The sequence below is a fragment of the Botryllus schlosseri genome, chromosome 3 (genome assembly GCF_051294905.1).
Source record: "Botryllus schlosseri isolate E-star chromosome 3, Bs_hap1, whole genome shotgun sequence".
Taxonomy (NCBI): Eukaryota; Metazoa; Chordata; class Ascidiacea; order Stolidobranchia; family Styelidae; genus Botryllus; species Botryllus schlosseri.
The window spans coordinates 19,961,530-19,973,990 of record NC_137238.1 but is presented as its reverse complement, the minus strand read 5'-3'; the positions used below and the strand labels follow the sequence as shown (position 1 = coordinate 19,973,990).

At 40.8% G+C, this 12,461-nt stretch overlaps 1 long non-coding RNA gene across 1 annotated transcript; it reads left to right on the top strand.

The window, feature by feature from the left end:
- The first annotated feature begins 903 nt into the window (after positions 1 to 903).
- LOC145436053 (uncharacterized) lies at positions 904 to 4,161 on the top strand. The gene is made up of 2 exons (XR_013914150.1): positions 904 to 2,523; positions 2,606 to 4,161. It is a non-coding gene; the product is annotated as an uncharacterized LOC145436053 (long non-coding RNA).
- The last annotated feature ends 8,300 nt before the right edge of the window (positions 4,162 to 12,461 follow it).

The window sequence follows — 12,461 nt, the reverse complement described above, 5'->3', positions numbered from 1 at the left end:
GTAGGGACAAACGGCGGCTTTTTCCACTAGGTATGACAACCTTCAGCTAACACCAACCAAAATAATTTCGAGTATGTGATAACTGGAAGGTAATGCTGAAGTAACCAAGTATTCTGTCAGGGTCATATGCAGTTGAAAGGGTCTGCAATTAACTCGGAATGAAGTGTAATTGATGTATAGATTTATTGTACTTCGACAGGTGGTATTATTGTAAGACAAAAATAGCCATAATTGAAAATTATTGGCAACTTCTGGTGAAGCCATACTGCACCACCGCAACGAATCGTAGTGGATTGAGGATTTAGCGGAGCGCATTATTCTTTGGAGTTGGTATAAAATATCCGGCCTGGAAATCATTGAACATAATGTAAGAGGCACATGAATTGATTGTATCATTGGATTGAATATTCTGACATCGCCACTACATTTGGTTTGATACTGTACATTGTTCAGCATGCATATTAAAAAACTAGTTCTCCACTTCTCTGTAGTACTATAGCACCCCGTTCATTAACGCATTGTTTGAAGCTGGCCGAGAATGATTATATTATTCCCCACAATAGTGAAACTAAATCCCTAATCACACAGGGGATGCAGAGATTTGATCATTGTGTTTCGCGACGCGAATGGAGCAGCGGACAATCATAATATACACAGGAGTTTTAGCCTATGATCTACCAGGGTCGTAACTGCCGCACCCGAACCCCCAATTGGGGGAGCTCGAAGGGGCCCGAGATTATTTCGTTGGTCGTTTGTTGGAGGATATTTATTCAACTCGATTTCACGTCCCTAGAGGTCTAGATTTAAATATCATCAGTAAATTAACAGAAAATTGCCCTTATTTTAGATAAATAGGCATATCGGGGCCGTGGACTACCACGCATTGAACAGGATTATGACTTTAAGACCCGATCCTGCCCGGCGAGGGTTATAAATGTCGACAAATCTCATACATATTTTGCCTTTGGGGATATATTCCTCTAAATCTAAATGAGACATTTAGAGAAAATCGGTAAACTTTTAGAGCAATCGAAAATCGCCCATGCATTCCTTACGGCTATAAGGGCGACAATTTAGTTAGTGCTTAGAGCGCGTGTTATATTTGTCGACCAATGATTACATCGCGGGTAATTATATTAGTCGGGCGCCGTTTCGCTGCGATCCTATCGTGCAACACCTCACATTACAATTCAATACCTTAGTTAACGTATAATATCATAAGAGCTTCGCGAGGCGTGGAGCGAGCGAAGCGTAGCGACACGTCGCCCTTCACCAATAAGGATCCCTATCGTACGATATACAGCAATGTATATAACAGTCATATAGTTATCGGGTTCGCTTTCTCGGTAAGAATGAAATGCAATGGTATATTATATAATTATAGGGGTTAGTTCAAGTTAGTAGCACGTATTGAATGAAATATAGCGGCAAACTTTGTGTTGCATACATTAGCTATTGTATATGTTACTCCGGTCCTAGTATCGTAGCGTTCATATAGATACTACGGTAAGGCATCGCCATCTCATATTACGCTTAGTACTTGTTAAATGTGGTAGTCGTTGCGCTAACCGTGCGATTAGATTAAACTATTACATACGTATGTAAGTAGTGGATGACATGGTTGCAACTTGATTTAATGACTACTCTAGTGCAATACACCCACCAATATCATCTGTACTCTAGATACACTTAGTCCGTTTACGCTACTTTTGGATGGCTATTGGCATATTTGTCATATGGCTCGACTCGGGTCTCTTGAATGGACTTTACTATGCGCTTCTACAATACATAAAGACTCAATACTATAATATCCATATATAAGAGTCTATCTCCAGTCCTTACAGGGACTCTACACTCGAGTCAAGTCTAGCCATTTTCAAGGATGTTCTATCGCACGACATAAATGAATATATTTGATCGTATGGTATTCATGCATATGACGGTTACATGGGTATCGGGTTCGTTTCTCTGGTAACAATTAAAGTCAATGGCATGTGGCGACACGTCTCCTCCCATCAAAAAGGATGGTCACCGGTCAATACCGAGCAAACCATTACCGAGAATGCAATTATAGAGAATGGACATTACCGAGAATGGACACCATGGTGAATAGACAATACATATTATGGACACCACCGAGAATGGACAATACCGATAATGGACACCGCCGAGAATGGACAATACATAGAATGGACATTACCGAGCATTGACACCAGCGAGAAATGACATTACAAAGAACAGAGATTACCGAAAATGGACATCACATAGTATAGTCATTACCGAGAATGGCCAATGCAGGGATATGCATTGCATCAAATTGTCAATTGACGTATAATAACAGCTTAAAATAATGAGACGTGGCGGGAGCGGAGCGTAGTGACACGTCGCCCTTCATCGATAAGGATGGGCACGTGTCAATACCAAACAAACCATTACCGATAATGCAAATATTGAGAATGGACATTGCCGAAAATGGGCCCCACCATGAATATACAATACCGATTATGGACACGACCGAGCATGGTAAATATATTTGTCGGGCGCTGTTTCGCTGCGATCCTATCGTTCAAGGCCTCACATTGCAATTCAATACCTTGATTAACAGATAATATCATAAGAGCTTCGTGAGACGTGGAGCGAGCGAAGCGTAGCGACACGTCGCCCTTCACCAATAAGGATCCAATACTGAGAATGGGCAATACCGAGAATGGACACCACCGAGAATGAACAAAACATAGAGTGGACATTACCGAGAATTGACACCATCGAGAAATGACATTACAAAGAACAGAGATTACCGAAAATGGACATCACAGAGTATAGACATTACCGAGAATGGCCAATGCAGGGATATGCATTGCATCAAATTGTCAATTGACGTATAATAACAGCTTAAAATGATGAGACGTGGCGGGAGCGGAGCGTAGTGACACGTCGCCCTTCATCGATAAGGATGGGCACGTGTCAATACCAAGCAAACCATTACCGATAATGCAAATATTGAGAATGGACATTGCCGAGAATGGGCACCACCATGAATATACAATACCGATTATGGACACGACCGAGCATGGTAATTATATTTGTCGGGCGCTGTTTCGCTGCGATCCTATCGTTCAACGCCTCACATTGCAATTCAATACCTTGATTAACAGATAATATCATAAGAGCTTCGTGAGACGTGGAGCGAGCGAAGCGTAGCGACACGTCGCCCTTCACCAATAAGGATCCAATACTGAGAATGGACACCACCGAGAATGAACTAAACATAGAGTGGACATTACCGAGAATTGACACCATCGAGAAAGTACATTACCAAGAACGGAATTTACCGAAAATAGACATCGCCAAATATGGACACGACCGAGAATGTCCAGTGAGGACAATATTAGTTACTGAGACGGACGTGATCGATAGATTCCTATTTCATACCGCCAATTGTTTCGTATACTAGTTGACATTCGGACCTAATAATACGTATCAGAACACTGCACCTCTCACAGCACTTATCTCACAAAAAATATAATGTAAGTAGTAGCGATGTTGGATAATATGCTCGTTAAGTATGAAAAATAGACTTAGTCACAACCGAGGTTGTAATGAATCGACTAGAGACGCGATTTATTGATGACTCAAATTGACTAAAGTCATTTTCTGCAAAGACGGAACTGACTCGAATCGAGTCAATATCTTTGTTGACCCGAATTGGACTCGAGTCATTTCGCATGACTAGACACTCAGACGGCAAGACCGATGTTAGGTTTCATTATTAATATCGTGATGGTGGCGCTTATCACGGCACAGGTTTGGTGCGCCACTTCTATACTTGTTATTACAATAAATTTGCATTATCCGAATATATTCAGTATCGCCCAGGACTTTTGGTCTACCAACATGCACATTAAATATACGGAGCTAGCCGCCAATATACAAACACGACATAAACATATTTGGTTATATGAATATTGGATATACATGTTTTAGCTATACTATATAAACCGTCCCGAAGATATCACGAACTGTACAACATCATCCTACTTCGTTGGATCTGTTACAACGTCTTTCAATTCCCAATTTATTCGGCTCACTCGAGCAGCATGATGTAGCTCCCTCCTTAGATGTTGATATATCTCACAATGTAACATAAAATGCTCTACATATTCTTCTGCTTTGCATTGCTGACATGGTGGAGTCTCATAACAACGGATCTTATGCAGATGTTGATTCAGTCTGCAATGGCCGCTTCTTAATCCCAGTAGAATTACGTCTATTTGCCGTGTTCCAATTTGAGCTATTTCGTCGGTATAATTGATGGTCACAGATTCATATACGCTCTCCGGTCTCAGTGCTTTGGTATGTCTGTTCCCATTCACATCTGCAAGACGTTTCTAAGACGAAACAGTGCACCACGAAGATGTAATAATTGATTGTTCCATTCCTCCCTTCGCGAATCAGCGTCTTTGGCTAATTGATCGGCGATTTCGTTGCCACGAATATTAGCATGCCCAGATATCCAGATGAACGTGATTGAATTATTGTTATTTTAAAGTTTTGCAATGTATTCTAATATATAATTCACAACGTAGTCCTTGACCGATCCATGATTGGCGATGGCGGTTAGGGCACTCAAACTGTCACCTAATTTAGCAATTTCACTTTGCGTGTTCTTTTCAAGCCATGATAATGCATCTTTGATGGCATATGCACTGTACATAAATATTGAACAACATTTAGGAATCGTCGCAGACAATTTTACATTTAGCCGAGGGATGTATACGGCATATCCACATCATGACAATATATTCGAACCATCCGTATATATATATAAGTGTATGATCACTGTAGTTCGATAAAATGTGGTCCCGGAATACCACCTTAACAATTTCTGCAGGCTAATTTCTGCCAAATGATTTTGTCCATGATGAGTCTACGTCAGGTTCCTGAGCAATCCATGTATGGGTTTTTTATTATGACTTACCCAGTTGCGTGCAAATCAAGAAGGTCAGCAACATTGGTTAACGATCGAAAGGTTGAAAACCTCTCCTTTAATAAGCTGTATATATCTTTCCACGATTCTTGCGATATCGAATTCGTTGGGTGCTGAGACCATATCTATATTTTAACCACAGATACAAGTGTCCAAAGTTCATATCGTGTATGATATGAAAAGTACGATTGACGTAATGATGTCTGCTAGTTATCCATAAATATGCCCTCGCGTAAGAACAGAGTTGTAACCAAGTCACAAGGTTTGAGTCACAAGTCCATATCACTTTTAAAGTTTTTACTCGAGTAAACTGGAGTTAATTTCTATTCTCCACCAAGTCAAGTCCATGTCCGTGAATAGAGGGTGAGTCCTAGACATTTAGTGCTGTGATTCGGGTTCGAGTCGAGTCGAGTGTGTTCATTGTTCCGTTTTGATATCAATCCAGTTCATCATCATCATTGGTTTATTAGCATTTTTTATCAGTTCAATACACCACTAATATGCGATACAATGAAAAGATAGGAAGGTGTCGAAGCGACTTGGAGTAATATATGGAATCATACATTGACATTGGCTTATGTGATGTAAAGAGGAGGCATGCACACTGAACGAAAAGTAAGGACGATAGTATAGAAAAAAGCTAGAAGAAATGGAGCGGCATGTCATGGAAAGCGAGATCGATAGGTCGGTAGTGGTCCGGTAATCTTAAGGATGGACTAGTATTTAGTTAGTAGCAATTGCTTGTATTTCGACTTGAATGTGGACATGCTTGTGGACTGTCGGACGGTCGGCGGGATGCTGTTCAACACCTCCTTGTCCGAGTAGAAGTCGAGTCAATACACAAATTGACTGGAGTCGAGTCGAGTCATTTTACGCATTCGATAAAATGACTAGAGTCAAGTCTAGTCTCCAACAAATTCGTGAGTCGAGTTGGACTCAAGACGAGTCATGACGACTCGAGATATTAAAATCTTGCGTAAGAATCAATGAGAAATATTCTTATTAGCCGACCTGTGGTATTGATACCATACATATCAACAACCAACCTCACGTCAGTGTTGGGATGACTCGAGTCAACTTTTCCGTATGATTTTACTTGACTCTAGTCACTTTGCAACAATGACTTGACTTGACTCGACGATTAAGAAATGTGGATTGTCTCGTGACTCCAAGCAAAATTTGCGAGTCAATTTCAGTCATCAAGGTAAAAGTGTCGAACAAATCACCGTGTCTTATGTGTGTTTGAATTGATCGCGATACGCCGGTGTCGCTTGTGAGAGCACCGGTCTTTCACTGTTCGCACGTTTCGCTGTTCCTCCCTTGTTACATCACAAAGTAATTTACTTCAAACGAAATGATCACAGCTTACGTTGTCGTAATGGTATTAGATTAATCTAATAGCAACGGGCCTTTGTTTCTTGGATGTCTCAGTGAGTATATTACGAATAGCTCACCATAACCAGCCTTCTTATATAATTTAAATCGAACGAATAACGGTTGTGCGTTTATATTATCATGGATGTGTGATTGGGTAGTGCATTGTACCGTATCAATATACATAATCTTCTCACGGCTTCGTCTACCAGCCTATGTATTTCGGATGATAATAGCAGACTGTATCATGTAGCTATACAGCTACTCATGTATTTCAATGGCAGTTCTAGGTGTGCATGAGCAATACAACGATGGACTTGACTTGACTAGAGTCGTCTCCAAAAAACAAGTGACTTGACTTGACTCGAGTCACCTTCGAAAATCGATTGACTTGTTTTGACTCAAGTCAACATGTGCAATGACTCGAGATGACTCATGATCGAACGTTGTGACTTAATCCCAACACCGCCTCACGTAAGAGACCATGAACAACATTGTTTTGGGGGTGGTCCATATTGAATGCGTTTATTAGCTCACATTTTATACGATCATGGTCGCCATTTATATTAAAAACTGGTCGCCTTTTATATCGAATACTATAGGCGACATTCACACCTAATATTGCGTATCGCAACAATATACCTCTCACAGCTTTCATGTGACAAAATTAAAATGTGATTAGCATCGATTTTGGGTAATATGCCCGTTAAGAATAAACTATAGCCTTACTCGCAACCAGGGTATCGATGTAGGTGGTTGACATTATAAGCGATTTCAGCATGTATAGATGTTCGCGGTGTCCATTTATATATGATTATGGTCGTCATTTATATATGATACCGGTCGCCATTTATATCGAATAATGGTCGACATTTTTATGCGTTTGCGGTCGCCAGTTATATATGCTACTGGTCGCCATTTATATCGAATAATGGTTGACATTTTTATACGTTTGCGGTCGCCAGTTACATATGCTACTGGTCGCCATTTATATCGAATAATAGTAAACATTATGATAATGTCCTCTTCAATTTTAGACGAGTCTGCGCACACTCACCAACGCACTGTGCAGATCCTCGGAGGACAGTGCGTAAAGACTAAAAAACTAAATCACTACGGATTACTTGTGCGCAACTTATATTTTATGTCCACAGAGACCGTGTCAGCACTGCGCATTTCTGCACGTGCGCAACTTAGAGGTAGCAATGATTATGAACTAATATTAGGAGTCGGAACAATGTACCTCTCACAGCAATCAGTTGACAAAATTATAATTTAAATATTATCAAGGCTTGAGTTTAATCCCGTTAAGTACAAACCATATCCGCATGCACCACTAGTATTGTGATGACTCGACGCGGGTCGCGATTTTATCATGACTCTACTTGAATCAAATTCAATTATTAGTATACGTAAAGGCTAGGCACGGTTCGAGACAATATATGTAAGGACTCAACTTGTCCATGAGTCATATCGCATGACTATAGTACCAAGTCATAGGCTATGACTCGATACACCGGCGGCCAACACCAATATTTCATCATCGTTTCTTATAATATTAAAATAACCACACTGCCGAGATTTCGGCTAGTGGCAGTTGTCGTGGACAAGGATACATAACTGTTGGAAGGAGCAATATTAATATATTTCCAATGCGATCCATTCGGTAACACCAAGCACAGTTATGCAAATTGGATTTAACAAGACTTTAACCGAACATTGAGCATTCAACATAATGAACTGGAGTCGGACTCGAGACGTAATACCATGACACGGAGTCGATCCACTGCTCGCTGACTTGGACTCGGCCTTGACTCGGTGTTGAATTGAGCATGACGCGACTGGACTACAGTATAACTATTAAAGTGAGACTGACTTGTCACTCCGCAGGTAACATTTCAGCAGTTTTAGGATCAAGTCACTACCTTCGAGTAACGAGTCATCTCGCGTCATTGCACATTTGGACTCAACTCAAGTCACTCGATTTTTGAAGGTGACTCGCGTCGATTCAAGTAGAGTAAAGTCAAGTCAAGTCACGAGTCAAGTCACAATTTCAGTCATGTAGCAGTTTCGAAGGTTTAAGCATGAATATATAGTTATATTTTGCCGAAACTATTAAAGTGAGACTGACTTGTCACTCCGTAGGTAACATTATAGGGTATCGATGGATGTGGTTGACATCGCAAGCGATCTCAGCATACTGAGATGTGCGCGGTCGCCATTATGATTATGGTCGCCATTTATATCGATTAATAGTTGACATTTGTATATGCTCCAGTGTTGGGATCAAGTCACTACCTTTAAGACACGAGTCCTCTCGAGTCATTGCAGATTTTGACTCGAGTCAAGTCAAGACAATAGATTTTTAAAGTTGACTCGAGTCAAGTCAAGACAATAGATTTTCAAAGTTTACTCGAGTCAAGTCAAGTCAGTCGTTTGTTGGATGTGACTCGATTCAAGCCGAGTCAGATCAAGTCGAGTCAAGACAAGTCAAGTCAAGTCAAGTCAAGTCAAGTCAAGTCAAGTCAAGTCACGAGTCACATCACAATTCCAGTCAGATTTAATTTTCGAAATATGAGTGACGATTCTAAGTCATATCATTTTGCTAGCTGTGTGAAAGACAGATTAATTGATCATTTATCTTGTATTAAAAACGAATATCTAGTTGAATATACAAGCAAAAAGACGTTGTATCCCTCACGCACACGTAGAACTGCTCATGAAAAATGTGAGAAACTGTACAGCTACATGCTACAGTCAGTTATTATCAGCCAAAATATAGGACCTAATACGAAGCTTCGAGAAGTTGAAATAAATTTATATGGTACAATATCCTAATACACTACCCAACTACACACCCGTGAGAATATAAACGCACAAACTATATTTGTTCGATTTAAATCATACAAGAGGGTTGGTAAATGTGAGCACTGCGCAACGTAAGCATTGATCCGTCTAAGAAACAGAGACACATTGCTATTTAGATTAATCTTCTACTACAACTTCGACAACGTAAGCTGTGATCGTTTAGTTTGCGGTCAATTTATTTGTGATCAACAATGGAGGATAGTGTAACGTCGAATCAGTGAATGAGTGGTTGCTTTCACAAGTGAAACTGGCGTATCTCGAACAATCTGAACATACACAATATATAGTGATTCACTCGATACCGTTTACTTGATGACTTGAAACTGACTCGTAAATTTTGCTCTGAGTAACGAGTCAATGCACATTTTTGACGCTCCCAGTCAAGTCAATCCATTTTTCCGAAGTGACTCGAGTCAAGTGAAGTCATACGAAAAAGTTGATTCGAGTCATCCCAACACTGATATGTTCGCGGTCGGCATTTTACTCAAATTATTTTTTAGCATACGGTAAGGACTATAGGCACGGCTCGAGTCAATATATGTAATGACTCAACTGGACACTGGGTCAAATCGCATGACTTGGACCAAGTCATATGACTCGAGACATAGGCGGCCAACACCAAAATTCATCGTCATTTCGTATAATAGTAAAGTAACCAAACTACCAGGATTTCTGTTAGTGGCAGTGGTAATTGACAGGGTGAAAGGACTATCAAAACTGAATAATACCAGTTTATTTTCAATGCGAACCATTCGATATCACCGAGCATAGTTATACAGAGTGGCTTTAACGATACTTTAACTAGACATTGAGCAGTCAACATAATGAACTGGACTCGAAATGAAGACGTAATACCATGACACGGAGTCAATCCACCGCTCGCTGACTTGGACTCGGCCTTGTTGAATTTAGCATGTATCGACTGGACTAGAGTCAAAACTATTAAAATGAGATTGACTGGTCACTCCGTAGGTAACATTATAGGGTATAGATGGGTGTGGTTGACATTGCAAGCGATCTCATCATATGTAGATGTTCGCCGTCGCCATTTATGTATGAATATGGTCGCCATTTATATCGAATAATAGTCGACATTTGTATATGTTCGTTGTCGCCATTTATATATGGTACTGGTCGCCATTTAGTCTAAATCGAATAATAGTCGACATTTGTATATGTTCGTGGTCGCCATTTATATGGGGTACTGGTCGCCATTTATTTCGAATAATAGTCGACATTATGACCAATGTCCACTCCGATTTTGGACGAGTCTCCGCACACTCCCCAACGCACTGCGCAGACCCTTGGAAAACAGTGCATAGCGACTATAAAAAATAATAACTTCGAATTATTTGTTCGCACCCTATATTTTCTGAGCGCAGACACCGTGTCAACACTGCGCATTTGTGCACGTGCGCAGGTTAGAGGGAACAATGATTATGACATAATATTAGGAGTTGAGCCATGTACCTCTCACATCAATCAGCTGACAAAATTAAAATGTCATTATTATCAAGGTTTGATAATATGCCCGTTAAGTACAAACTATCTCCGCACTAACAACCATTCTTGTGATGACTCGAAGCCGGTCGCGAGTCAATCCACCTTTCTGATGCGCCGAGTCAGGTCAATTCATACGAAAACGATGAGTCGAGTCATTCCAGCACCGCATTATAGAGAGCTAGTGAGCATATTTATTCGTATACATTACATCAACATTACACTACAAACATGTTACTGAAATGCGACATGCAAGGTAGACGGGATACTCGATATGACAATGTATTCAGAGCCGAGTACGTAAATGTAGATGTCGCCTGATTACGTACGTATTTAAAGAATCTGATATTACGACAAAGTTACGATTAATGTGTCAATTATAATGATTACTGATATCGTATATGATCCGTGTATGATATACAGCATTACATCAAAGTTTCACGACTTAAATGGCAACCAACTAGTGATGTAATGGAAAGCGCGACATGGTACGACGATATCCACAACGTATACCATTAATGTAAACGCACGTATCTGATGCCATCCACTATGTAACATAACTATATGTTAATTCGTCAATCACACTGCATCCATCTGCGGTAACAGCGACGGTAAAGACACGTACACTCACCTCAATCGTTGTTAATGTTTTTAACGTGAAAGCGCGCCGCTGATAGGGTGGTGGGGGGAAAAAATCACAATCACAGATTGCGCTTCCTCACTTGTGAATGGCGGCGTATCGCTTCGCTATCGCTCGCTCTACGCCTCACTAAGCACGGGTACAGTATTTCGATCGTCACTCATTGGGCCACATTGACAGGGTCAGCAGGACAGAAATGCTGTTCAACAAAATGGCGTTCGTGTTAATGCCCACACATATGTAAAGCCAATCAGTCGATTGTGCTTCGTCACTTGTGTAGGGCGGCGTATCGCTTCGCTATCGCTCGCTCTACGCCTCACTAAGCGCATATACAGTATATCGATCGTCACTCGTTGCGCCACATTGACAGGGTCAGCAGGACAGAAATGCTGTTCAACAAAATGTCGTTCGTGTTTGTGCCCTCACATATGTCAAAACACTCGCAGAATAATGTGATTGTCACGCCCAAATGCCTATGGCGAATTTGTTATTGTTGGTGCGTCAATAACTAGCGCAGTATTCAAAGTAACCTGGGCATTACAATCACGTGATTTCCCTCTAATGATATAATATCTTCTATATGCTCACTTTACGCCCCAAGAAGTACAGGTGCATCATACAGAACGGATCATCAGAAGCTAAGTACCTCTGCTGCACCTTTTACTCATTGAGGCCCACGACAGGATATATTTTGTCGCCCAAAAGCCCTGGACCGGGTACTAGAGATAAGAGGTGGGCCACAGCACATTTTCAAACCGGAAAATGGGCCACGGCCAAGAAAGGGCTGAGAACCCCTGGCCTATGCGATGTAAAGAGGAGGCATGCACACTGAATGAAAAATAAATAAGATAGTATAGAAAAATAGCAAGCGACAAGAAATAGGGTGGCATGTCAATTTTTTTTCGTTTTGCGCTTCAATTTGAGATCACATCATTTTTAGAGTGCAGTGCCCCTTTAACCTCCATAGTGACATTGGTCATTCCTATCCTATACCGAATACATGAAGTAACTTTGGTAAGACGGAAAACTTTGTCGCCCCAGGACATCAATCTCCCCGAAAATCGGTCAATCTAATCCTAATCCTAATCCATT